General features: G+C 34.3%; 1 long non-coding RNA gene across 2 annotated transcripts; it reads left to right on the top strand.

The window, feature by feature from the left end:
* The first annotated feature begins 383 nt into the window (after positions 1–383).
* Positions 384–1,798, top strand: LOC132056543 (uncharacterized). Of its 2 annotated transcripts, XR_009414809.1 has the most exons (3): positions 384–663; positions 783–957; positions 1,033–1,798. It is a non-coding gene; the product is annotated as an uncharacterized LOC132056543 (long non-coding RNA). The 2 variants fall into 2 exon arrangements; XR_009414811.1 differs by having other exon boundaries at positions 384–957.
* The last annotated feature ends 2,915 nt before the right edge of the window (positions 1,799–4,713 follow it).

Below are 4,713 nucleotides of genomic sequence, written 5' to 3'. Positions count from 1 at the left end.
GACCTTAAACTTTCTTCAGTAACAGACAACTAAAAGACTTAAACTTGGCAAAAGTCGAACACGCATACACAAAATTTCGGCAGGTCACATGCGTGATGTGTAATCATTCCTAAGTGGATTAATGCCCAATCAGAGGCTGACAACTAACTTACATGTAGATAAGACATAAAAAAAATAAAGAAGGTTAAATTAAAAGGGGTGAAATCTTTTAGCCCATTCATTGTGTAAAAAGTCCCAAGGACAAAAAACCTTAAGCCCCAAATTGATCCGATTGAAACCCAAAAATCAGTGTTTAATCTCTTCAATTTGGCTCGAAATCGTTCAAGGTCGTTGTTGAAGCTTTAAGGATTTGAAGATTTATCCATTCTTCACCCTCAAAGGTATGTATATTTTGTTGAAGTTTTACTTTTTTCCTTTTGAATTGATGTTTTCGGTAAATCTTTGTAAAGGTTAGAGTTTTTTATCTGTGAAGGGTATATTTACTGTAATTTTGTCTCCTTTTCACATATTTGATCACATGTGTGACCATATTATTACTATTTTTTAACATGGGGTTAGTTTTTTCAAAGGTCGATATGTATCGAAATTGGAGCAAGCTGTGTTTGAGTTAGATAAGGACCATTTCTCTTTGATCAAAATGAAATCTTATGCAAAGAACATTGGGTATGATAAAGTTGAAGCTTTTTATGTTGAAGACCCTACTACCCATAAATTTGTCTTGGTGGAAAGTGACAACCAACTATATAATTGTGTTAAAGAATTGAGGACTGGGTCATTTTTAGGTTGTATCTGAAACATGTGAATATTTAAGAAGGGGGCCCCACTGTTGGCACTTTTTTGGGACCACTGGTTGGTGGAAAAAATAATGAAGAATTGGGAGCTCTAAGGTTTCACAACTTGAGGAGTTAAGATGACATGTTCCAAGTTGGCCACAACAAAAGGGACTGCAAATCAGTGGTAAGCATTTGCTATTTCTTTCTAGTTTGTTAGAATCATTCTTAGACTTCTAACCATTTTTACTTAATGTTATAGCCTTCTCAACAGCCCATTCAACAGTTCACTCAACAACCATCAAGATCAAGGCCAACAAGTCATCCAAGCACTCAACATTCCTCTTCTTTATGTCCAGAAACTTCAAGAGTTAGAAGAAGCAGAAAACAGGCAGCAACTAGTTCATCAAGTTCAAGGGCAGAAGTTGGTTCTTCAACTACAAGGGCAACATCTTCTTCAATTGGAAAAAAAGAACCAAGAGATGTGGGATTTGGTGTTTGCACAAACACACAATATGAAAGACAAGTGATCGATGTATGTATATCTATTAGCTAATTTCCTTACATATGTATAATGTGAAGTGTATAACGTTTATGAATTTTGCAGCCTGGGAGACCAAGTGAAAGAGTTATCTCAAGTGGGGCAACATTAAAGGATGCATCACTAACAACTATTGATCTAGGATTCAAGCCACCTAGACTGAGGTGGAAAAATAAAGATGCTATCACTGGAAACTAGCTTGAAGTAACGCAACAGTGTAAAAAGTTGGAAATCAGATCCATAGCTAAGACTTGGCGGGCCATAAGAGTTCAAGTTCATTTGATGTAATTTTTGTAAACCCAAGTTCTAGCAGTTCTGGTGGCATTTAGACTTGCCTTTAAACTATTTATTCCAACTACTTAACATTTGGTCTTTTTGATGTATGTTTTGGTTTTTTTGATGTATGTTTGGCTTTTGGATGTTTTGTGAAGCCTTCTGGTAAAATTGGCAGATTTATGAAGATAGTTTTATGCATAGTTTGATTGAAGTTTTGTGTGCTTTTAAGATGTTTGGTGAAGCCTTTTGGCTAGATTGCCAGATTTGTGTCATTATGCTATTATCTTGCTAGCTAGATTTGTGAACAATGGTTATAACATTATCTTTCACCAGATGCCTTCCTTGTGAGTTTGTGGCACTCTTTGTGCAATATGCATTTAGTGATGGGATGAAAGGTCTGTGTATCTATCCATACAGGACTTTCATAGAAGTACTGTGTCTATTGAAGAGATTCGAAATGCAAATGAAAATGTGCTTATTGTGAGTATTTGATATATATGTAACTCATGGAAAGTATGATATATTAATATTTATTTTGTTTTCCACTTTCCAGTTAACATCAAAATCTTTCATTCTAACTAGCACCAAATAATCTTTCTTGTATTTGCACAAATTGTGCGAGACCCATTTGAATTGGAAGAAATGTATGGGACGAAAGGGAGTGAATTAAAAGGGTGTGTAGCTTAACATCTTCATAATGAACATAAAGTTCATCAACTATTTTACAATCTTCCATTACCATTTACTTATACACTAACTTGATTACAATAGATATAGGCAGCCATCAACCCCAAAAGAGCTAAATTACAAGATTAAACTAGCAAAATGACCCCAAAATAGCTCTATCAACCAACCAAACTACCCAAAAACTAACATAACAACAGCTACTATGTAAAGAACTCTCTGTAAAGCCAAGCTAATATCACAATGAGCAGCAAAAAATGATACTTCCTCCTAACCTTTTCCTTTTCTTCATCGTGTATTTTGATCCTCTTTTGTAATCCCGAAATAGCAATTCTAGCGTGTTTGGGATAATCAACTTCATACCACCTAAAAAATTTGCATCCAAACTATTTAAGAAGAACAAAAGAACCGTAAAAATTGAATCTTGGGTACTCAAATTTAAACAAAAAAAACCATCTACAATGCAACCTTACCCGCCCATCTTCACATCCAAGAAACCAAGCTGTTTACGGACAAGAAATCTTCATTATAGCTATTTTTTCACAATGAAAAAAAAATGAGATGCCACTTCCATTTACAAATGGGCAGAAAATTGTGAAGAAGGTGAAGAAATGGTTGTTGGAGCAATAGGCACAAGAGAATAAGATGGAAATTTGATTTGAGAATTAGGGATAAATATAGGAGGGGGTTCATTAAGGGTATATTAGTCATTTCCCCTTTTTTTTACCGTTGGAGACATCAGATTTGAGGGGGTTTCGGGTGTATCTCAGGCCAGTTGCCATGTAGGATGCGTGTGTATGTGTGTTCAATTTTTGCCAAGTTTAAGTGCCTATTTGTGCACTAGAAAAGTTTAAGGTCATACTTGCCGGCTCGAGTCAAGTTAAAGGGCTTGTTTATGTGTTTTGTCTTTTTATAATAAAATGTTGTGTGACCATTTGGTAAAAGGGTTTTATTTTAATATGAAAGTTTAGTTTTACTTGTGACTTTGTCCATCATTGATGTTTAGTTCGACAAAAATTTGAATTTTTAATCTGGGATATATAAAATCTTGACAAAAGGTATTGAACATAGTTGAATATTTTGGTGAAATGTAGTTTCTGCTTGTGATTTTATAATGTACTGATGTTTAGCTCAAGAAAAGTTTGAATGGAAGTTTTGATTTTTTATTTGAGGTAAATATAATCTCGGACACACACTTTCTCCAGCACTGCTTCGAAGAGCAAGCAGAGGTTTAACATGCGAGTAAAAGATCGAATCAACGTTTTTCACCTACAGAAAAACCATTTCTTCCCTCCGCTTATGTGTATTTTTCTATTACCCCTGCTTCTTCCTTCATATTTAGTCGGCCGCGATTTTGATGTTTAATATTTTCCTTTTGTTTCCAGAGAGTCCTTTTATGACAGAAATTGGGAATGTCCTGTAAGTATTATGAATCTTTGGTTGGAGTATGTGCTGCTTTCTCTTTCATTTTGTGGTGATTGTTGTTTGTCATTCATTACGAATGAACCAACGCGGTGGAGAGTTAAAAAGTTTCTGCTGCTTACCTTTACCTGGGCCCTATTACCCCTAAACTTATTTCGAATGAACCAACACGCTGGAGAAAAACTTAATTTTTTTTTTCTTAAAAACTGATTTAAAATTTATATCAGTGAATGAGTTAAGGGTGAAAAATAAAAGTGTTCTAAGAAAATGAAATCATGAAAATCAAGATTTTTGAAGTTAGGCATGTGAATATTGTGGGTGCATATGACTCTGTTCCAATCTTTATTTGTAGGTATTATGGAAGAACCAATGAGAAGCTATACAGCTTTAATCATTTTTGCTTTTTTTTCAGGTTTTAAAAAAAAAACAAATTTTCAATTTTTTTTTTTAAAAAGGGTGCAGTTTGGATGAAGTTTTTTTTTTTTTTGAACCAAATTATCTAATCCAAGTCCTCTTCATGTTGGGAGTAATTGCAACTTATTACTGCTAAATTCATGCTGGGAGTAATTGCAATTTATTACTGCTAAATTAACTTAGAGGAGCTTGAGAAATGCTTCGGCTTAAATCATGCTTGCTACATTTTTGTTGATTTTCTGGACAATAATAAATATGAATTTTTAGTATTGAGTGCTGATGATAATAGTGAAGATACATTAAAGAGATGACTCACTAAATACTTGTGGAACCTGATTGTGTTAGATGTTTACACTTGAATACTCTCACATGGTACATTTTCTCCATACACATGATTGGATGCTGCTTAATCCACTAATTTATCGCTAAAAAGATTAGCGAGGCATCAAAAGTCAGGTATAGTTCTACTTATCATTTTATTATTTTGGGTTTACATGGACATACTTGAAGGTGTTCTGATGCCTGCAACGGCAGGCTATCTAAAGGCAATTGGTTCTTTTCTGTTATCTAACTCGGTAGGAGACTGTCTAAAAGGTAATTCAAAGA

This window comes from Lycium ferocissimum, chromosome 1 (genome assembly GCF_029784015.1).
Source record: "Lycium ferocissimum isolate CSIRO_LF1 chromosome 1, AGI_CSIRO_Lferr_CH_V1, whole genome shotgun sequence".
NCBI classification, from domain to species: Eukaryota; Viridiplantae; Streptophyta; class Magnoliopsida; order Solanales; family Solanaceae; genus Lycium; species Lycium ferocissimum.
The sequence above is the reverse complement of the archived record's forward strand: the minus strand, read 5'-3'. Positions and strand labels throughout refer to the sequence as shown.